The 24,382-nt window shown below is 41.0% G+C and overlaps 1 protein-coding gene and 1 long non-coding RNA gene across 10 annotated transcripts in view; both read left to right on the forward strand.

Moving 5' to 3' along the window:
* The window catches only part of LOC310748019, a 48,030-nt gene extending 27,984 nt beyond the window's left edge, over positions 1-20,046 (forward strand). Inside the window, exons 2-3 of the long non-coding RNA XR_014541065.1 lie at positions 164-18,114; positions 18,289-20,046. This is a non-coding gene — a long non-coding RNA (uncharacterized lncRNA). The remainder of the gene's footprint in view (positions 1-163; positions 18,115-18,288) is intronic.
* Positions 1-24,382, forward strand: part of ZEB2 (zinc finger E-box binding homeobox 2) — a 162,640-nt gene that overhangs the window by 44,325 nt on the left and 93,933 nt on the right. The window lies entirely within an intron of this gene.

Here is a 24,382-nt window from a genome sequence, read left to right on the forward strand (position 1 = left end):
TGGCGTAGCGTGGGTTGTCAGCACCCGGGGCAAGGCAAGTAATTTGCGCCCCTAACCCGTGGATTTGCGCCCCCTAACCCATGGATTTGCCCTAACCCCAGATGTTGCGCCCGGTGCGGCCGGCCCCCCTGCACCCCCCACGCTACGCCACTGGCGAGTGCAGAACCTGTGTATCAGCTGCTACTTGAAACCCCTAACAGCCAACCTTGCGAAAGATGTAAGTGCAAGGGAAAAGGCTCAGAAGTGAGGAGACTTATTGGAGGGTTAAAACTGGATGGGGTTTGTCAGTTTGATAGGGAAGGGAGCAGAACTGTAATGGGTGAGAAAGAGCCTGTGAAAAACGTTGGGAGCTGGTCTCATTTCTCAACAAGCACAGGTGAGGTGATCCAACCTGGGCCTGGATAGCATCATTTCAGACTACAGGTGTGAGGCTCATATCACTAAAATACTCCAAAATAGAAAAAATATTCCTCCATACATAGGAAACTAGTATGTGAGGGACGAATGCTATACTAGAACTTTCCTCCCTCACTTCCAGTTTCCTGTGTTGGTTTTTTGATTGTATGGGGAAGTATTCCATTAAAAAAAAGGCCCCCACCAGCACCTTGATCCTGGGAACAGGTTTACTATCATATTATCTGCTCTTTGTGAGAACTAATACTTAAGAATGGGGTAATGGGAGGAATGAAGAATTGGAATGAATACTGGCCGGCGTTATGTTGCAGAAAGTTCTGTGTATTAAAGATACAAATGGCCACAGTAAGTAGCTACACAGGGAAGCATTTGCTCTTCCTCTATGCTTAGAAGCCATTTCCACCTTGAATAACTATTTCCATTTCCCTCTTATAGTCCAGGGAAAGATAAGGGCAGTTACAAGAGTTTTTGGTTTTGTAGGCTGTGGTGGCTGCAGTATTTCTTTTACGCAGAACGCTATACTAAAATCCGCTACCTACACTTAGCTCAGCCCTTTTGTTAACAGACTGTATTCCTCCTTCATTTGTAACTGCTGTTAAATGGGGTAATAAAATTAAAGATGGTGCATTTGTATCTCGGAGGTATGTAAATCGGGAGTAGTGCCATTTGATCCAATGGATTTGTCCTAGGGCAAGAAGAATTAGGCCTTATGTCACCAAGAATATGAAAATTTCCCTAGGCTAGAACAGGGGATTGCTGATTTCAGCACAGAGGTGACTTTTTGCAATTCCTTCTTCTATATTTCAAAAAGACCAGTTAGCCCATTATCAGGTTATAGGATTACAAAATTAACAGAGGGCAGCTGGCTTCAGAAGCCCCTCTTAGCCACAGTTCTCAACCCAAAACTGAACATGTCAACAAATGTGAATTTGTGACATTTTGATATTGGCTGCTCCACCAATATGGAAGATATTTTAACAGATCACAATTCACTGTAAATCTTTGTGCAGTCCCCATTGATATGAATGGGAGCCATGCAAAAACACTGTAGTATTCTTGCATCATTTCAATGGTGCTTATGCAGGAAAAATCTCCAGTGAGTTGCATTTAGAATGGATTCTGCTGAAAATTTTAAGATCTTGTTGTTCATTTGGAGATAATGCCAGAACTTCCCTAGCTAACCGGAGTTAATCCAGTGTTAATGGGCTTAATCCATCTGAACAGCCATTTTATAAATATCTGCAGTGGGCAAATGTTTAACCCCTTTGCTCACTAAAATTAGTAGTCCAACGGAATTGCCTAAGTCTGACATCAAAACTGAGGTCTGAGCAACTGTGGATGAATACTTTCAGCCCTTGTGTGAATAATACATTTTGCAGAACCCATCTCTTCTGTTTATAAAGACCAAAATCAAACACAGGGCCGAAGCCTATTCTGGTTTATTATACATTAGGCACAAGGTGTAAGTTTCTGTAAACTGAATTATGGAAGAAGTGGACTGCATAAGATATGACCCACAAGGCTGATCAATTTAGGGATGAAGAGTGGTGCTCTTGTGGCACACTGTGATTTTGTTGTGTTTGATTTGGTGAAGGTTTACTCTTTCTTTTTTGTCTCAATCAAATCTTGGATTGGGTTCAGCATGGCTTTTGCAGGCGGATCAAAAGAGTAGGCTTTAGCCTTCGCCATCTATCTGAGAGGCAGTTCTGTAGTTGGTGGATTGACTGTAACGCCAAGCGGAACCAAGTTGACAAAAAGAAACATTCACGTCGGCATTAAAGCAAATAGTGGACAGAGAAGCAGCAGCTTTGGAAAACTGCCCTTCTGAAAAGCCCTTGCTGATGCTCACTCCCTTTGCTGTCTTTTTGCTAGTCTTAGGAGAAAGAAAAAGTTCTAGCATTACTTTGGCTGCTGTGCACAGAGTTAATATTCATTGGCTTTGACTGCTTTTGTGGGTTGTTGTTGTTGTTTTACTTTGCGGAAATGACAAAGCTCTCTGCTAACCTGCCTATTGATATACCCTGTAGCTTGTTGCCTCTTTTTACAACACCACAGAGGGAAATTTTTGGAAGAAAGCATTTCAGAACTCCCTTTACCCACTAAAATCATCCAAACGTTATTTTTTTAAATATTTTTTTAAAATCAAGTTTCAATACTTGGTCATTAAGAGTGCTTTTTCCACAGCACAAATTTGTGATTTCTCTAGATAACAAAAGTTTGACATAATATATTGAAGGTATTTTTTCCTCTCTCTCTCTCTTTTAAATGTCTTTCCCCTAATTTCATTTTATCTGCTGTTTACCATGCCAGTCTGACATGATATGATTTGTGCGTTGCAGGGTCACAACAAGCTACTTGCAGGACAATTTGCTGAATCAAGAGGGTGATTGTGTCTGGTGCCAGTCAGTCGCAATTAGGCCCAGGATCAGGGAGGCCCAGAGCTTGTGTATCGTCTTGGGCAAGCTTCATAGAAATCAGCTCACCTGAAACTAATTGTCACAACAGAGACCTTATGCAAATGAGCCCTAGGGTTAGCGTGGGAAAAGAAAAACTGTCGCAAGGATAGGTGACCTGCTGAGCGGGGGGTCTGTTGCTGGGGAAATCTTTGTTCAATGAGTTAAAAAAAATGTTCTCATTGTTCCAAATCCAAGAAAACCTAGCATATACACTCGCTAAGAAAGTGTGGCTAGCACACTCATCTGAAAGGGGCAGCCGGTTTTGGAGCAGCCTCTGATAAATTCTTCACATAGTTAAGGCTGGGGAAGCAAAATTGCTTTTCTCTGCAAATATTCTTTTGAAAGTTTTGATTCGAGTCTGCAATCGATCATATCTCGAACATAACCTGTTGGCATCTGCTCTGCTGAGAGGCCCACATTGCCCATTATTGAAAGGAAAAAAATGAGATATATCGGGAGAAGCTGTATCTTTCCTGATGAGAGAAGTCACTCAGAATGTCTTAAATAAGTTGCACATGCAGTCATTTTCATCCCAGCTTTAGAGACAATGGCTTACATGGTGAAAGCCAGGCAAAAGGAACTCAGTCTGATTTCTGGCAAAACTTCCTTTCTATAGAAGTTGGAGCAGTTTGTTTCACAGCCTCTCCTATTGGATGGGACTGGTCACAGGCAAGTAAAGAGTGATTTATGAAACTAAGGCCATGGCTGCTAACATCTGAATGTAAAAGCTGTTGTTTCTGATGTGCACCTATTTACTTCCTCTCCTGTTCTCTAATAGATAAGAAGTAGGTTAGAACTATACGACAGTTTGTTCTTGCCTTCAGACAATTTTATGGTGGTTCTGAATACATTATTTTATAAAATCTGATATTCAGAACATTGCCAGACTGCTTAGGTTTCTGTTTTTGCTGTCAATGGTATCAAGAGCATGCGTGACACACACACACACAAATACACAACCCTTCTGCAATAATCTGAATTTATTATGCCATTATAAACAGTTCTGTTAGCTTTGCACTTAATATTTTCCACAGGATGCAAAACAAGTATATTCTTCAGCAAAAGTATTGTGCAGGCTACAGAGACAAAAGTAGCTTATTAGGATCATCACCCTCAAAAGAATAGTTATTTTCTTCAGCTCATAAATTGATGGTTGCTTTCACTGTTGCTGCTGCGAAAGAGATGGCGTTTGGGCATGGACCAGTTCAGCAAGCAGTGAAGTTGACTCGCTAGTCCCCAGTATCACAAAGCAAGGATGCCTTAAAATAGTGCAGCTTAATCACTGACTTCTCTCTCTCTTTTCATCTCTTTTGTCCCTTTTCCTCTGTCTGAAATAATTTCCACAAATAGGAGACGTTTCACAGTGGGCACGAAGTGCTCAGCTTTCACTCATCAAACTTTAATCGGAACTGCATTTTAGTTTTTGAATAAAGAACACTTAAAAAATTTAGATGCAAATTATTTTGCATTATTCATGCTCTAAGTGTCCTTGTAGATTTAAACACTTCTGAGGCCACCTTGATTCAAGTAATTACCTAGGCCCTCTCTGCTCCGTCATGAATAAGGTATTTTGTACAAGTAAAGTATGCACCCGATGAGCTTTTAAAGTGGCTTTACACTGAACTTGTGTATTGCTTCTTGTGCATGAGTGATTCGAACATGCGTCGCAATCTGTCTCAGGTGGGAAATCCTGGCAGGGCATCCATGAGTGACGGAAGGGAGCCTAAGAGTCTGAGCGCACACTCTTTCTTTGTCTTTCTCTTAAGAATCTCAAAGTGATTCTTTTTGCTCCGCATCTCACGGATTGGACTATGAAAATCTTAAAGGAGCAAGAGCTTTCTAAGGGGAAGGGAAGAGTGCGGGGGGGGGGGGGAGAGCGGCTTAACTCTTTATTTCCCACAGCTGTGCCCATTTTCCTCCAGCTCACACTCAGTCACTTAAGGCTTCACACACACACACACGATAATGTCAGTCTTTCTACTTTTATGTAGCATTGTACATCTGTCTACCCATCTGTCTCTCAAGCCTCTCTCACACACCAGAACAAGGTACCACCTGAACAATATTTTTTCACACAATGGCTCACTTCTGAACAGCTGAAAGCTGCTTTGGAGAGGGAAGAACTGTGGGAGAGGGAGAAAGCAACATGCATTTGGGTCCCCTTTTTTGGTACATAAACATGTGCACGTCTCTAAGAATTTGGGCTTTCAACAGTTAAGTGTATTTTATTGAACTTTGCACTTCTGTATTGGCTGCCTGTTCCTTCCCCCGCCTCCACCCCTCCAAATTATGTTGCTTTCAAGAAATAGAGCCGTAATTTCTAATATACCGCTGGAGTCTTATTGGCAGTGATTAAAGCTACGGAGTTAATGTCGTTTTATGGGTTATGTTTGGATTTTATTTTTATTTTTTTAAAAAAAACACACACACACACAAGGTTGTAGAAACCAATAAAAATAAACATACTGGAGCAGGCTGAACTTGCTGGTCTTTTAGTTTTTTGCTTAACAGTTGAAGTTTAGATTAAAACGAGCATTGCCGCTTTTAGAAAACTAGTTGACACTCCCACTTGATCATCTTTACTACGCAGTGGAATAATTAATATTTAAACATTCTAATAATGTGGATTGCTATACATGCACTTTTCAGCCCACACCACTATATATTTTATTGGGGAACCATGCCACTGTTTTGTTCAGGAATACAATTTTTAAAAAAGAAGAAGAAGAAAGCAAACCAAAGTTTATTTTCCTTAACAGGAGATGTTAGCTTTTACAGTCATGGTGAGGCAGACCGCATTAGAACAAGACTAGTTCGGTTTATGATTAAAATTAAGTTGCATTAATTGGCAGAATAGAATACTATTTAGCAATCATTGGTTCAGATGGTGGGTTTGGCATGCATATATCCCTGCTATCTGCTGCATAGTATGATGAACTGTAATTTCTTAAAGTAGAATGAAATCCACTAGGGAGTAAGCACACACACACACTCACTTGGAGCAAGAGAACGTTGAGGCATGGTATTTTTTTACTTGCAACCTTCCTATAACTTCCTGATCTACAAGAGCAGGCTGTATTTCAAAAGGTTCCTCAATATTCCAGAATTTTGCAGATCTTTAGGCAAGAAAGTGTCTATCTCTGGACAGCTTTATGCATTTAAAACTACCCCATAAGAAGCTGGCTCATTCCCTGCAATGTGCACCTCACATGACTGATTCTTTCCTCTATTTCTAGAGTATATTCTAGCATATAGAATATGACACTGTATTCTGGCATACATGCTAATTGTCCCATGTAGAAGTGGCAGTGAAACTTTTCGGCATGCAGAAATTAAAGACGTGTTTTTCAGATCTCACTACAATGAAATACATCTTAGTAACCCTAGATCGACAGAGACCATATTTTGGAAGTAGCACCCCTTACCCAAATGGAAGAAAACCATGGGCATAGAACTAGAGCTCAGTTGTCTGTATAGGAGAACTTCCTGTCGTAGGCTCATGAACAAAGGTGCCAGGGCAAAGATATTTTACTGTTACCTCCACATCTTCTTATTGTCCTTATCTGAATACTAGTTAGTTCATTTCGCAGCTAGCCTTATGAGACAAAAACCAAGGTATTAATTTACAGATCAAAGGAGGGCCGGCCCACAAAACCAACATTTTCTGCACATAGCAGCAGTTCAAGTGGTTAGATGTAGGTACACAACTACTTATGATTAGTAGGTCCTTTACTTTCTTTTAATGGGGAAACTGCATTTCCGCACACACGTGGGGAGTGCAATCCAGTGAAAGTTAGCTGCAACTAAATCTTGTTGATATCAGTGGAACTTGAGAATTTAACAATATGCTTCTGTTTTGTTGGATTTCAGTAGGGCTGATTTGGGTTGGGCTGGGTTTTTCCCTGGGCTGGTCCCTTAACAAGAGCAAACTAAAGGGGGAAAGCCTTCTCCGTAGGCCTTCCCATTCAAGACTTTAACAAGGCAAAGAGCAAAGTTTTAACAGGCAGCTCTGCCCCTTTGGAAGGTTTGGTCCATCTATCCTTTTAATCATGAGACAAATATGACAACGTGATGATGGCCATCGGGGTGGGGCTGGTGTGCAAGGGAGAGCCACACACTCTTGGCAGGAATGTGGGATCACTGCAGACGGCACGGTATTTACTGTAATTTCTTCCATATCTCCTCTTCAACTCTGCAAAGCATTTCAGTCTGCGTTGTTTTGTGGAAAGCTCTACAGTGCTGAAAACAAAGTTGCATTGTGTCGGCAAAGACATGTGGGAGCTGCTATGCTGCCTGCATGCTGTATGCTCATAGGGCAGCGATGGGCGTGGGAGGTTTAAGGAAACAAATGAACTGCAAGCATGAAATCCATAATAAAGTCATTTAAAATGGGTTGTAATTTGGAGCTCTGCAATACTGTATGCAGGCACCCTCCACACACACACTAGAGAGAGATTTGTGGCCTGATTACTCATAAAAGAAAGAAAGAAAGAAAGAAAGAAAGAAAGAAAGAGAAAGAGAAAAGGAGAAAGAGAGGAAAGAAAGAACACAAGAGGAGGCCAAAGGCCCACCTCATCCAGCATCCTGTTTTCACAGTGCTCAACCAGATGTGCATGGGAAGCCCTTGAGCAGGACATGAGTGCCTCAGCACTCTCCCTTCAAACTGGTATTTAGAGCCATCCTGCTTCCACTGCTGAAGGAAGTACACAGCCATCATGGCTGGTAGTGGTAGTCTTCGATAGCCTCAGCTGCCATAAATTAATTTCAAAACCATCTAAATCTATTTTAAAACCAAATTTGTCACCATTGCTACATCATGTGCAGTGGTGGACCTTGGGGTCTCCAATTTCAATGGCACCCTGTGCGATGCAAAAAATTGTCTCTCCCCCCTATCGCCTTCCGTTCTACATCATAGTTGCTGTGCCCCCAAGGCTCTGTCCCCAGTGCGACTGAACTGGTCGCTCTCCCCTAAACCCACCTCTGCCATGTGGTAATGAATTCCATAGTTTAATTATGACTAAGTGATGAAGTACTTCCTTTGACCTGAATATTTCAACATTCAATTTCATGGGATGGTTTCGGGTTCTACTGTTATGAGAGCAGAAGAAAGACATCTCTTTATCCACCATACATAATCCTTTATTTATTTTTAAGCTACTAAAAATCCAGTGTTGTAACCTTTCTTCATAACAGAGTTGTTCCTTTTTTATTACCCTTTTCCGAAACATTTTCTGCTCTAAAATGCCCATTCTGAGGTGCAGTGACCAGAATTGAACACAGTATTCCAAGCAGAGTAGCACCATAGATTTGTATGAATACATAATGATACTGGCAGCTTTATTTTCAAACCCTTTCTTGATAACCCCCAATATGAAATTCACATTTTTCACAATCGCCACACACTGGGTTCATGTTCACATTGAGATTTCTCTGCTATTTCAGATGCCACTTATCCACACAGTTTGGGGAGCGCCTTTCCCTTTTTGTTCTTACCCACCCTGAACAATTTAGTATTATCAGCAAACAAAAGACTCCTCGTCCCTAATTCCATGCCACGTATGACCAAGATAAAAAAGCAACAGTCCTAGTATTGATGCTTGAGAGATCTCACTTCCTACATCCTCCATTGTGAGCACTGCTCATTTCTTCTGACTCCAAGTTTCCTGTTCTTTAATGAGTTACTGATTCATAAGAGGACCTGGCTTCTTATCCCATGACTGCTATGCTTACTAAGGAATCTTTGGTGAGGGACTTTACCAAAGGCTATTTGAAAGTCTATGTAGACAGTGTCTACTAGGTGACTCCTACCCATATGGTTATTAACGCTCTCAAAGAATGCTAAATGGTCAGTTAGTCAGGTCTCACCCTTTAGAAACCATGCTGGTTCTTCTTCAGCAAGACCTGTTCTTCTTCTATACACTTGGCAATTCTATCCTTGATCATGTTTTCCATAAGTTTTCCCAGAACAGATGTTAACCTAACTGGCTTGCAGTTACATCATTCCCTGTCCACCTTAAGAAGTTTGCATCCAGAGATAGTCATGCAGCCAGATAGTTTTACATGTGATCTTAGACGCAATATAGTGAATAGCACCTCAAAGCCTACCTGTGTTCCTGTTATTGTTGTTTATTGAGTTAATTGCTTTGAAGCTTGGGATTGGTTGGTTTTAAAAAGTGGGAGGAGCATAGTCTGTCTGGCCTCCTTGCCTTGCTGCTGAATTTGCTTGTTACCTTGTATCTACAAATATTATAAGGTGGGAGCATCCAGAAAGTCAGTCCTTTCATATGATTTGCTACTGATAGTTACATAAATGGGCAGTGCCGAATATTTGGGGCTCTACTTCCTGTTTTTATTCCCTACACGAAAGCTTGGACCACACAGAAGAGGAGCAAACCTTCCCACAATTGGTTTGTACAGAAACCTCACAATGTCCCTTCTCCCAAATACTGCCCTAATATCCCTCCTTCGTTATTAGACTCTTATGTTTGCCTTTCAAAAGGAAGGAATGACTTAGTGTATACAATGTAGAACAAAGAGTTTGGGGTGAAGGGAGACAGAACTATTTGTACCCTAAAATGCAAATCTGACATGTAGGGAAGTGATATCGAAATCAGTGAGAGTTAGGGTTGCTTCTTATATTCCTTTTTTTCAGGTGTACACAGACTAGAATACAGGAAGGGCTATATTGGTCTGTCTTTCAGAAAAGAGGCATGCTTCAAAGCTCTTAGGTGGGCAAAGATGCATGCATAATCCTTTAACGCGAGATATGGATGTTAAGACACATGTGCACGAAGACATATTTAGTAAAATAACATCAGAAACAGTTTTTGTTTCCAATAATCCAGTCTCTTCACAATTACAGTTTTGAAGTAGAAAGAGTTCATTTTATCTAAGGGGTTAGTACCACCCATGCCTGGTCATAGGTTTATATTTTGTTTTTAAAGTAAAAATTCCACATGAGATGGACTTTTACTTTTGGTTATCATCTCTTCATCTGCTTTTGCACCTGCCCATTAATATCCATGAGAGCATTCACAATCTTGAGTTATTATTCCAAGAATCAACATCAAAACAGATTGGTATGACCACTCTCTATATAATAATGGGCAGGAGTAAGCAGCACCAATAGATTCGTGTCCCATGGCTGATGGCAAACCACTTTTGAAACTGAACAGAGAACTGGGTGCAAGGCAAGGTGGGAGAAAGCATTTGACTCACACCACCACTGAGTGGCCGTCAAGGTTGGAGGAAGTCCCATTGCCCTTACTAGAAGGCCTGGCAGAACATTTCTGGCCATTCACAAGCTGTGCTTTCAAGAGTGTTGGCAGACCACAGTGCTAGTGGAGCTACTCCCAACCTCACCTGCCACCATTTATCCAGGTTGATCCTCAATCAGTATTTTTCTTACCACAGATGGTTGCTCATGTCATGTATTTTGTGATTCTTTTTTGCGATCATCTGTTTGTAAGATAAACATAGGTCTTTAAAAAAATAAATAATTCCATGGGTCAACATAAGCTCCTTGCCCCTGGGCGTTTGCATCTGTTTGGATGTTGGTCATCATGGACAGAGGGAACAGAGGTTGGGGAAGAATCCACAGGCTGCAATTCTGTGCAGACTTACTTGGCAACACATCCCATTGAAACTGGTGGAACTCACTTCTGAGAGCACATGCTTAGGTTCAGGGTATGTGTATAATGCCCTTATCATGTGGTTATGTGATTGAGAAAGCAGCACACACACACAGATGAAAATGTGCAGGCTTCTTTTAAAACTTGATACTGAGGCCTTCAAGTACAGATAAAATGAGACGAAGCTGCTATCTCACTTGCATGTTTCAACTGATAAATTAAAACACACACACACATTTCTTGTATAAAACCTAACATGCACAGGAGATAAATAAGTAGATCCTGTAGAGAAAAGTCAAGAAGTAATGCCCTGTGTATTTTAGTGCCATTGTGTAAGTAACGATGCTTCAGTTTTCTTTATCCCAAACAAGCCTTTTCCTTCTTCTTTGTCTTGAGCAACATTCTCCCAATTTAACTTCCAAGATTCTATGGGGAGGTGAAATTCAGCTTTGTGGAAAACAGTCTCGAAGCCAAAAGATCCTTCTGACAATAATGATCCCTCCTTAAATGAGCCGGTTTTATTTCTCAGCTGGGGGAGAGAGAAAGGAAAGCCTTTACAACTGTGGTCACCTGGGTTGTAAAATAAAGAAAATAAAGTCATCTTCAGCTTGGAAACTGGACAAATATTTTTATATCGTTATGCCAAGCATTCCTCCTGCTTTTTTTTTTTTTTAAAAAAAACATGTTTTTCTTGTTGGCATACTTGCCAGTTCGGTTGTAAATGTATTTTAGAATAAATGTCTTTGAACATTACAGTACCACCACTTTCTCCTCTCCTGAAGTTGACTCAATATTTCAGTTTAAATGATTTACAGGAAAGCCTGCAGTCCTACAAATGCTTACATGGGAGTAAAATCTCACCGAAAACAGTAAATTTCACTGCTGAGTAAACTTGCACAAGATTAAGTTGTATGACTGCCATCCCAGGCGCATGCAGGGGAGGGTCAGAGGCGCCTTTGAACCCAGTAGGAACCCAGGGAGATCTACATCTGAGAACGTAGGCATAGGATCAAGCTGCACATCAGCTGAAGCCAAACTCAGTTTACCTGAACTGTTAAATAAGGTTGCTGAGTTTCAGCCCACATCCTCAATAGTTTCAAATTAATTCAAAAAGCCTCAGTGGAACTTCAGCGGAATAATTTTGGAGTCAGTGATTTGTAGCCTTTGTGATTAAGCAAATTCTCAGCTAGAAGGATTAGATTTCATGCAGACACAAGAAGAAAGCATGTTAACTATCTGTAACATATAAAGAAACCTATCAGGAGTTGCTTCAGAGCTAATGCACACACACACACACACACACACACACACACACACACACACATACTTCCAGAAAATGCCAGTCAAGATTTTATGGACAAATGTTTGTCTGTGAAACCTGAGGATGTTTATAGCATGTACGGAATAGGTTCAGGCTTCTGTGAGGGAGACCATGAACTAAGGCTTCCTGCTGAGAAGAACATAAGTTTTAGGGGGGGAAAGAGAAAAACTAAGAGTCTTGTTTCTTCCAAAGATTTCCTCCTACCCCTCCCTTCCTAAAGCCAGTTGTCACTAGCTAATGGCCAATAATTCTGTAGAACTTGAGAAGAGTAATAAATATGCAGGGCTGTGTTTTGTGTACTTTAAAATTATCCTTTAATTTTTGTAAACAGTACAACTGGAACATTTGTAAATTGCTATTACCAGCACCACCGTACCTTGCCCCAGGGCAATAATTTCAAAGCACCGCATCACACACTATCAAAATAAATTTGTGAAAGAAGGAGTAAACAATTGAAACTGGGTCCAGTAGCCAATTGGTACTATCGCTTGGCACAAATGCAGTTCCACAGGTTCCATTTCACTTACTTCAAATTTTAACCCCAATTCAAATAATGTGAGTTTTCTTTTGGTACCTTTGGTTCACGTGAGATTCCAACTCCCCACTCCCAACTCCCACAAATAATATTGTGGCAAGATGTAACCCAAGCCATGGAGCAGCACTAGATACTAATAGGTCAACGTCCTCATCAAACATAGTAGCATTTTCATCAATGAATTGGCGGAGATAGTGAGCAGCTTCCTCCCGCCCCCCCCCCCCCCCCGGCCATGTTCCATTCACTGTGTTTCTGAGTAAGGTGAGCAGGATTCAGCCCATTAGCTTTTATTTTCTGTGAAGAGCAACCAAAGCCTTACAGAGAGAGAGAGAGTCAGTCAATTTATGGCCAATAAACATAAAAGCCGAGACGGTATCAATGAAACATTCTTCTCTAAACCAGAGGTCACTAATTCTCCACTTATTCCATTCTGTGGTTTCAGAAAGTTTAATTTCAGGGTGAGGATGTGGGCTCTGGCTGTTGGTAAAAAGTTTTCTCTGGCATGGCGGGTGGGGGGGGGAGGTTAAGCACATATAAATTTAAATGGGTGGAATCAGCCCCGGTGAATTAATTTGAGGACAAATAAGAGTATGTTTCCTTCTCTTCCCCCCCACCCCCAGTAGTACACCAGCTGTCATTTTTTGATGAGGAGTGTGTGTGGATTGGGGAGGGGACCGGGATTTATTTTTGAAACATAACTTCGTGCCTGATTCATTGCGGTTAGTGTCACCAAACTAAAGGCGAACGCGAGTTAGTGTGGCCATTAACATTCTTAAATTCTAGAACCTGTCAGGAGGCAGATAAGGTAGGGCAGGATCCGCACACCTCCCCAACCTCAATACTTGGGATGTTTGCAATATGTTTCTATTTTCGTCACACCTATGTGTGGCTATCCATCTGGTCTTAATCAATCAGTATCATCCCGGAGCTTTGCTGTTCTCCCCAGCTGAAATAATACACTCCTTCCATCGCAGGCTTCTGCCTCAAGGAGGGTCACTTCTCATGATTCCCCAGCCAAGGCACATTAACAAGGCTTACATATTTGTAAACATAGGTAAACCCAGGAGGGAAAGATGGGATGGAACATTTTGAAAGATGAATATTTTATGAATAAACCACTGTGATGTTTATTTAGCGATATTACATAGCAAAACTTGATGAAGTACCGGAGGTAAATTTGTTTTAGCGAAAGGGGAAGGGAGGGTACCCTCAGACGTGCAGAGACAAAGATAAGTGATGCAGGAATGAATGATCTGATGTGCCACCCCTATTTAAGCCAAGGAAGCTTGTTTATAAAATATGTCCCTCCAAGTGCAGGGAAAGTGGGTGGCGAATCCTGTAAACTGTGCCATTTATTTATTTAGATTGCACATCAGGAGATAAAACAAATGAAAATTCCAACTTGTTAATAATTTACATTTAAGTGGAAAATTCTTCCATGCTGTTAAGATACCTCCAAGACCTGACACTGTAAAGGCAAATAATTTACATTCTTTGTGCACAGACAACTCGGCTCATTTTCAAAAGGAAAAAAAAAGTAGAGTGGGGATAAAAATGTGTGTTCAAGATACATTTACTGTTTTCATCCTTCTGCGTTTGCTGTCCCCCCCCCCCCGAAATGGATGCTAACTTCTTTTTTGAACTTCGCCTCACCGTTCTTCAGGTGTTCCTTGCACACAATCTGCACAACCTAGGAGGTTCGCAATGTGAGAAGGAAGCTTTTCTTTTCAACACTATTACTTCCCACACCAATAGCTTATGCAAAGAAAGTTTTTTCCCCCCCTCTCTGGGTTGGGGGAAGAAGCCTGAATAAAAAATAAATAAAAAAGAGGAGTGTGCATAACAATAAATACCTCTGTTCTGGGGCTTTTGTTCTTTTTTTTATGTCAGGGGACTTTTTAGCTGCGCTGCCTGGGTTACTGCTCTGGAAGGTTGGGAGATCTCTTGTTGAAGGAGGTTTGTGATTGAAGGCCCTCTGACACAACCTTTTGTTGGCCTGAGGTGTTTGATCCTCTTTCCCTTTTCTTCTTCTTCTTCTTTTTTTAAAAACCCAACCCCATCCCTTTAAAAATGGATAACCAGCACTTCTTTTACTTATTGTCTGCTATTGGAGAGAGTTTACTGGGGGGGGGGGGGTGCTGTAGAAGTTTAACTAGTTAACCCTTTGCTTACTAATAGGTTTCAGACACATCACACTTCAAAGCAAAACAAAAAAGTATGTGGAATATTTTCGTAGCTTTGCCAGGTATGCAAATCCTCTTTCCTGCAAAGTCATGTGCCCTGCATACCCCTGGACTTTAGGTTTCAACTGTGCTCTTGTAAAAAGGTTTGTTCCCACATCCCACTGACCCTACGCTGAGATAATTTAGAAACCCAATACAAGTGACGAAACCTGCATGTTAGAAATCGGCTATCCTAAAGCACATTGATCACTGATATTGTGCCTGCTGGCATGTTTCCTAAGCTTACCTTCCATTAAGACATGAAGGAATTCTCAGGAGCACAAGCTGATCTGCAGCAGTTTCCTTGTGCTGGAAAGGGGGACTCCAGCAACAATGGGAGTTACTTTTCAGAACTAAGTGTAAAAATCCGAAACTAAGAAAGAAGAGCATCTTAAAATAAAAAAATACCAGTGTGTTTGCTTCCTAGGAGCTTTGTGAATCAAGGCTAGAATATCTCCACCCCCACCCCCCAAAACCCACTGAAGAGACACAACCCAGGCTGTAGGCAAGGAAAGCAGCTTAAATGGATTATTTAACAAAAAGCAACTTATGGCTTCCAGATAGTGACCTACATTCGGCATACAAAGATGATGTTTTATGGTGGTGATAGGGTTAATAACCTAACATCATTCATGTAGTGTTTTTTTGAAAATTGAATTTTACTGCTACAAAGTAAATGTAACAGCCCTCTAGAGACAATATTACAGGCACTTTATTGTTTGCTAAGCTGATGTCATCTTTCTACAGACTGACTTTAAAACAAAGGCAGAACATTTATTACAAATATCACTGTGTGAAAGGAAATCTACTGAAATACTGTTTAGAAGGTGAACTGATAAAAAAAATAATTGTACTCAAGATTGGCTTTGATCATCTGCAGAGTTATGCTGGCTGGATCATTCTCATGTGATTCCCTACCTCCCACCCCCACCCCCAAAACCCTCCATATTTTCTATATTGGATTTGCAGTCACTAATTTTCTTAATATTTTTCATCTCTGAGCATGGGTTTTAATCAATATCTGTTTTTTAAAATTCCTTTAAAACTTTCTGTGTATTTCGTGGGAGGATCTGATAGATGAATGATTTTTAATCCACCATTTTAATGCAGAGAGATAAATGCTGCTTATTAGCTTTAATGAAAGCACTTATCCAACACAATTTTTAACCCTCCACTGTTAAAAAAAGTGTGTGCATCCCAATATTGCATTATGGTTCCATACCCCACACAAATATGAGTAGACTAAAGGTATATATTTGGGCTTAGTTTTTTCATAATTTACTGATGCCTAGGAGCACGCTAATAAAAATGGCAGAACATCTGAACTCTTTAGAAGCCAAATTCCCTATTAACTTCTATGAGACTGGAGGGCTCAGCACTTCAGAAGATTCAGCAGTTTTTGTCAAGCTAGATTACATCATTTTAGGAACTTGATTTGAAACACTCAACTTTGGGCAGGGGAAAGGGAGGAGAAGTGATGGGGACACACTGAAGCAGATCCTTGCTTTCAGCTACCAGACGGCTTCATTAGTTTCTTTCCTTGCACTTTTAAATATTACCCAAGCAAACTATCTTATTTTATTTTTAAAAAGGCAAACGATGTGCTATGTTCTTTTTGTTTCTAACCCCCAAGATTTCTATTAATGTTGTCAGATGCCAGGGATGGAACGGCAAAAAAATCAAAGAACTTTTTGATATTTTTTTTGGAATGGCTAGAAAATGTTCATCTCTGTTGATTCTTCACATGAAGCAGAAAGCTAAAGGAAGAAAGCAGATGACCAGCAGCTCTGTGTAGCTCTGGGAAAAGGGCGAACATACAGGTGAAAATGAAGGGTGGCATATAGACGAGGAAGAGTAAATAGAGTAGAAAAATTGTCAATATGTGCTATGAGTCAAAGGAGCTCGTTTGATGGCTTTGTGGGTGAAGCATGTATTCCAAAAGCGGACTTTTACCTGCACTACTAAGCAGAGGTTTATAATCACGACTTCTTGTTAAATATGTAATGCTGACGGGCAGTGCCTGTCTAAATCACTGGGATTAAAACTGGCAATTGGACTGTAACAGTTCGCTTTCAATGTGCTCAGAGCAAAGTTTTCCAGTTGCCAACAATTACCCAAGCAAGTTTGACTTCTTTCGCTTAATGCTCATATGTTCTGATATTTGAATATTATTTTGCACATCAAGCAAATCTACTTCTGGCATAAAGCAAGATTTTGCTGTGCCTTGTCTCAGTCGCGTCAACTGTCCCCATGCCTTCATACTTGCTTGGTTGTCATGTTCGGAACCAGGTTCTCTTTGGAAAAGAAAAGCTTTACAATTTGGTTATGATAGATCTCCTTTCCATGAGCAATCAAAATTGCATGCCGACTCAGGTTAAAGATTTCGGTCCATAGAATGCAACACCTAGGAAGTCCTCCAATTATTTTAGATACTCACAGAACTATTCCTCCTACTGGTGACACCTATCTGGGAGCTTGTCAATTGTTCTAGTACTAGATTAAGGAAATAGGCCTATAATCATATACACTGGTGACTACCATTCCAGTATCATCTCCTGAGCTGATGGGAGTCCAACATCTGGAGGGACCCATATTGGCAGTCACACTTACTTGGGCATAAGCCTCATTGAACTCAGTGTTATGTACATCTGAGTAGATGTGCATAAGATTGCGCTATAAATGTGACATTCTCTCCCCACCCCCATCCACAGTCCTTCGTCATCTTCCTTGCCCTTCATCTAAAAGCTAGCTCAAATTATCCCTTTAGGGCCTTGGTTTTTTTGTCATTATGGGTTAATGGGTGGGGTGGTGAAATTCATGGCAAATAATGGCTCCATTTCAGTACTGTACTTGTTTCCTCCAGTTCCTCAGAAGGGCCTTTGTTTAGAACGCATCGCATTCTTACTTGTACACTGTTTAATTTGAAGAAATTCTAATGAGAGCTTCTCTGATCAGGAATCCGAACAAGAGATTTAATTTGCTCTGCAAATCTCTGTGCGTGTGTTCACTCAACATGTGCAAATTCAACCGAGGGTCCAAAAAAAAAAAAAAGTCAAGTAGATTTGAAAATAAGACTTTTAAAAAACGGTTGACTGATTTGACCCGAAGAGGAAGTGACGGTGCTGTGAACCTGAATTGCTGGGCAGAAGTTGACACAGATCACCTCAGCTTAGTCTCACCTCCATCACTTGGTTGTATGCTTGGAACAGATGCAGTTCATTCTGATAAAAGCATGTTCCACAGAGCATAACTCAAAAGGGAGACACAGCCAGTCAGGATTCCTGAATGAGTATATGTGTGTGATTCACATATTTGCAAACATGTGTTTGCCACATTCACACTCTACATTTTCAGTTGCACACTTTAAGCATCTCTGAGGGAAAGTAATTAGTGTGGGAAGTAGCCCAATAAGACCTGGCATAAAGAAACGCAACGATGTTCCAGATCTTGAGCTATGTTGTCAAAGACCTAATGCAAAGACTGTTTCTAGCTTCCAATGGGCTTTGGAGTCACACAGTCTCATCTTCAGGAGTCAGTACCAGTGGCGTAGCGTGGGTTGTCAGCACCCAGGGCAAGGCGAGTAATTTGCACCCCCTAACCCGTGGATTTTAGCAGGGGGCAGAGAGCTGCGAGTGCGAGCGCGCCCCCCCCAGATGTTGCGCCCGGTGCGGCCGGCCCCCCTGCACCCCCACGCTACGCCACTGGTCAGTACTCTTACAAGCTCACCTTTTCTGAGAGGCAATCTGATGTGGGTGAAGTTGGCCTGATTCATATAACTTTTTCTGACTGCTTTACTAAATGACAATATGAGAGTCGGTGCCAGCACCAAGAGCCTCTTTTAGGGCTTATCCACACTCCCTCTTGTTCCCCTGGGGAAAATGCTCTTTAGTGCTCAATCGGAGCAAACGGCAACTCGGGGTTCCCCCAGATTGACATTTGTTCCGATCTATCGCTGAAGAGTAGGTCTTGCCTTATAAAGGAGCGGGGCAAGGGGAAAACCACTCAGGCCCATGCTTAGAAAGTATGGGTCCAGCACAACATGGCTCTAACCATGCTTGCTAGGCATGGCACAAATGGGAGGATGGACAAGCTCTTAGGCTCAGTTGGTATATGTGTCTGTATCCACTAGCATCAGTAGTGAATCTGTGTTTGAGTTACCACTTACTTCAAATTTAACAGATGCCACAGTGACCTTATAGAGAAGGGGTTACCAAACTGTGGTCTGTGGACCACCAGTGGTCTGTGAGCTTCATTCAGGTGGCCTGAGGGGTGTCTGTAAAGGGGGAGCAGAGGCGGGGAACGGTGGGTGCAGCATGTTAAGTATTCGTATTGATTTTTAATTGTGTTTTTATTGCTTCTTTCATTTCTCATATTGCGCCTTATTATTTATTGTTGCATTTTATGTTGGAATTCAAACGGCAACGCTATAAAATGCAATGTAAGAAATAAAAGAAGCAATAAAAACCAATTAAAAATAATACAGAATCTAGCACACCACATTACAACAGGCAGAAAAAAACAATAAGTGGTCCATCAAGACCAGGGGTCAGCAACATTTTTCAGCCGTGGGCCGATCCACCATCCCTCAGACCATGTGGTGGACTGGACTATATTTTTTTGGGGGGGGTGAATGAATTCCTATGCCCCACAAATAACCCAGAGATGCATTTTAAATAAAAGCACACATTCTACTCATGTAAAAACACACTGATTCCCAGACCATCCGCGGGCCGGATTGAGAAGGTGATTGGGCCGCATCCGGCCCACGGGCCTTAGGTTGCCTACCCCGATCAAGACCATCAGCCATTTTCAAGTGATCTGTAGCAGGGTGTGAAGTTTGGGGACCACAAACATTTTTATTTATTATTTTTATTTCTATGCTATCCTTTGTCCAAACAGATCACAATAAAGAATCCATAAGCTACAGCAAAAAATTGTAAAATCAGAATCAAAACATTATGTACAATAAACAGCTTAATAATTCTGTAGCATTCTGATGTCTGACGTGGCCCCCATTAATACTCAGACTGACTGAGTAAAAGTGCCTCCAGCTGATGCTGAAAGATTGCCAATGATGGGGATGATTGAACTGCCAAAGGGAGGCAGTTCCACAGTCAGGGAGCCACTGCGGAGAAAGCCCTGTCCTAAGTAATTGCAAAACATACCTCTAGCAAAAGGTAGGACCCCAACAAGGCACAGGCCAGTACATATTGGAAAAAGCACTCTTTCATGTATTTCAATCCTGAGCCTTTGTGTGCTTTAAATAATAGTTTCAAAACATTAAATCCGGCCCTGTAATATATAGTAACCCAATGCAGTTTGGAACTATAAGCAACTGAGCACATGCTTTTTTTTTGCCTCAGATGTTTTTTCTTCTTTTTGTTATCAGGAACTTAAAGAAATAAACAGCCACCGCACAGAGAAAACTTAATAGTTGCAAGGAATATGGCTAACAGTCTTGACAAAATTTGTTTGAAACAGAGAGGTTCCAGGCCAGGTCCTGGGCATTCTTGAATATTCGATGTGCTAAATGCCAGATCCAAAAAAAATCTTTCTAAGTTGTAATAAGGTTGTTGGAAGTGTGGATCAGATTCTCTAACCTACAAGAGGCAAATATGCACCCCCCTTTTTTAAACCAGATGAAATGTTAGAACAGTGTGCTGTGTGAAGCACTGCCCATTTTTCTGCACAATTTTAGTTACAATCGAATTCACAGAGGCTTTAAGAGGGAGGAAAAACAACAACAATGGGTATAATCACACACTGGAACCTAAGAATTAGGTTTTGATGAAGCGTGATGGAAGAACCAAAATCTTGAGGAATGCTTTCCAAATAACCAGAGAAAAATAAACCGTTCCTTATGTCAGTCTTGTTAGAGAGGGATTAAGAAACTGGCAATTATTTTGGCGACCTTAATTGTTGCTCTGCAGGAAAATATGTAATTAGAGCACGTTCGCAGGCCCGCACACCTGCAGCACATCCTACAGTATAATGTCAGCTTTCAGTGCTTGCCCGTGCCAGGTTCTATCACAACCATTCACAGTGATGCTCTGAGAACATTTCGGACTCATGTAATGTGGCTTCTGTGTATGAAAGAAGCAGGCATTTACACTGGCATACAATGGAGGGCATTACTGTAACACTGGTTTCATTCTTTTCCAAACGCCTACCTTCAACGCCGCTCTGGTTTACTCAGTTTGAGGTTTTATTGTTACGGTATAATAGTCCTGTACATTTCTGAAATTCCCTTATTATACAGCTTATTAATACAGCACTGGCTTGATTATCAGGCGACAGTTGTGAAGGGGAAGATTCAGCGTGCGAGCGAAGTCAGAAGCTGGACGAATGCTAAATAAGAATAATTGTGTTTGGGGCATTCTGAGTGTATAGAAGTGTGCAGATGCCAACAAGTGTGTATTCAGAGAGAGGACACACACACACACACACACACACACACACACATTACAGACACATTTGTTTCGCAACAGACCTAAAACATAGGGACTTTTTTGTGAGGGTTTTTTTTGTTGTTGTTTTGCTTTTGTTTTGCTGCAGTTTGAAAGGTTCTGTGCACCACCATCTCATGAAACTTTCCAGTTTTGCTCCACCTCTTCCCCTCCTTTATTACCTTTAATTTTAAAACTTGGGAGGTTTGGAACGCTAGGGTTTCTTTTTCTTGGAATAAAAAGGGGGGGGGGAGCACAGTAGAGGGAATAACTGTCTTACAGCTAAATTCAGTAAGCTGGCATGCTGATAGTTAACAGACTTCTTCCCCTAAGGGAGATACACTGTATTTTGCTATCTGACATGTTGTCATATATAAAGAAATCAATTGGTAATTAAATGATGCACCTTGTGAAGATGACAAAAGGCATTTGGTTGCGAAAAGAGAACTGGGTTGTGAGGGGTTTGTAATGAAGGCCTAATGACTATTCATAAGAGATTTTCAGTCCGTTGATCCACTTGACTGGAAAGTTCTGCCCTGGAGAGTTAGTGCTGTCAGTTTCTCTCACCTCAGAAAGCCGCCGCAATCGACGGTGTAGAGTATGAGCGAGAAATTATCTAGTTTTTGCTTCAGGCCTGTCTTAGGTCACATGCAGAAGGCACACATCTGGCTTCCTGTAGGTGCAACCTCAGGACATAAACTTTGACTAATTTTTAAACTATAAATATGTAAGACTGACACTGAATAAGTTACCTTTTATTCACATTTTCACGTATTTTTTGGCACATCAAAGGAAGATACCATTTTGGCCTTCCTATGCTACTCATATTTCAGTAATTGCAATATATTTCCTTCATGTGACAAAGCGTTTTGCATAGGAAGTTTCCATTTCTGTCACTGGACCTTTCTTCCTTTTGTTTACTTCTGTAGAGTCAACTGACCAGTTAGAAGTAAATTTTTTACAGTTACCTTGAGACTCAACAAAGAGTAGTGTCAGGAGGAATTACTGATCTGCCTAGTTTCTCTTGAGTAGCTTACTTTCATTTTTGGGGTTTCTCAGGTCACTAGTACAGAAGCTGGCGATATGAGAGCCACCAGTAAGCTGTTCTTTTAAGGGTCTTCTCTGATGCATCGCCTCTTCAGTCAAAAGTATATTTTTAGATGCTCAGATTTCAAATTACAGTTCCCGGCATTCTTTGGTGGAAGCCATGGGCCTTAAATGTAAGGTGTGGATGTGACCTCACAGTGCTGAATTCCTGAGGCAAATCCTACAGCCTACCTATGAGTGAATGCTAGGAAACCCTTAGCAAACAGCAAGGCAGTGACATAAAGGCCACTACATGATCTTGCTTGGAACTTAGCCACTCAGGCCTCATCGCCCCTACTCTGTCTTTGGTGTATCACTCCAGTGGAGATTCACACGATGGATTGCTAATTCGTTAAAAGAATATTCCACTACATTGACAACTAGTGTGTCAGAGAGATGGGTGCCTTAGAAGATGCTAGGTTGGTATGTGGTGACCTAGTGTAGTCCTGATACAGGATTTACCACCTAGTGCGAACACGGCCTAGGAATAGGTGGAACTGGTGTACTGACTAGAAGATGAAGCACAAAAAAATCCTGCTAATTATAATCCTTTGGCAAAAGATAACAAAAAACTAAAGGAAGTGTTTACAAGTGACCAGGCACTGATGATTACTTCGTAGGACTTGGTATAACGACAGTATTCATTGACTCTGTACATATTTGCTTTTAAAAAGCAACTCTCTGGCTTATCTTGTCAACTCACCTTATCAAAGGCAACTTCATTCATCTCCCCCTCCCCATGGGTACTTGAGACTAGAATAACATTTGCAGATTAGAAGCCTCTTCACACAGCCATTGGCTATCTGGGAGATGCAGGAAAATGCACTCGAAAATTCAGGGATCTTGGTATGCTTAGAATTTTGAAGCCAGCTGATTTTGGTTGTGTGAATCAGCCACGAGGCATCACAAGCATTGCCCCAAACACGCATGGCATGAGAAAACAATATGGCAAACCTCAGAGGTTTCCATCTGCCAACAGTGGGATCAGCTGAGTAATTCAATACATTATGCAATATTGCAGAAGGCATTGATGGTGTTCCCTCCTTGTGTGTTGTGGTTACTGAATTTTACCGATGTGTTTGCTGGAGCTGACAAAGTGAACCAACTGAATGGACAAATGCCAAAAAAACAATTATGTTTATTAATGTGCATTGATTACTTGTTTAGGATATAAGAGAAAATTTAAAAAAATGCATTAGTATTTAAAGCTTTTTATAGCTGGGCTAATGATTGCTTGTAATGTAGTGTTTAGTAAAGGCCATTCTATGATACCTATAAGTCTCAGCTTTGTTGTCAAATTAGTTGACTTTGATTTACAGGGTTGTCACTATTAGTATAAATCTTTATTTCTTTAAATGATATCCTGTCTTGGGGCAGGAGTTACCTATTTTCAGTCACATTGAATAATATAAATCAGTGCCAGTATACCTGTTGATTCAATAGGATTGTTTCACATGAAAAGTATTATGGTTGCCAGATTCAGGCTTTTAGGTATATACAGCAAATACATCAAAATGTGGCCTAGCCATCATAACAGATTGGAAGTCAAGGGTTAACCCTGACTTCTCTCATGTTAACAGTTAGGAGAGGACTTGTCTAATATGCCCTACATTATTGTCTGTAAAGAGACTGCAGTAGTATCTCTGTGGCAGCTTATATGTGAAGGGAATTTGATCTGGTGCATGTAAATGTGTGTGTTTCTGAGCATCCTAGCTAGGAAGTAAAGCCCCTTGAATTCGGTAAGCCTTCTGCATACATTTGTTTTGGTAAGACCTTGCTACTTCTATGCTTAAAGTCTCTAATGATCCAGTAACTCCAGATTAGACTACTGCTGTGTACTTTATTTTGGGCTGTCCTTGAAAACAGTCCAGAAGCTTTATTCATTTCAGAATATAGCTGCCAGGGTTCTGACTGAAGCCAGTCTTTCATATCATATCACATTGATCTTGCAACAGGTATATTGGTTGCCAGTTTGCTTCCAGGATCATGTCAAGATCATGGTTTTTTACTTTTAAAGTCCTAAATGGCATGAAACAAAAATATCCCAAGGTCCTGCATGTGCAAAACTATTTTTTTGTCCACCGCCAAAAATATTGTGTACAAATAGCTGATACAGGGGTGCTGTCCCCCCACCCCACCTGCCATCTGTGACGCCCAAAATTTCAAAGCCTTCCAAGAGACATCTTCCTGACACAATCTCTGCTCACTTTTAGCCAGTAGCAAAGACAGTAGCCCTATTGGGCATTTGGTCTCCTTATGTATAAGCAAACA

Source organism: Podarcis filfolensis (assembly GCF_964270895.1).
Source record: "Podarcis filfolensis genome assembly, chromosome: 1".
Lineage (NCBI taxonomy): Eukaryota > Metazoa > Chordata > Lepidosauria > Squamata > Lacertidae > Podarcis > Podarcis filfolensis.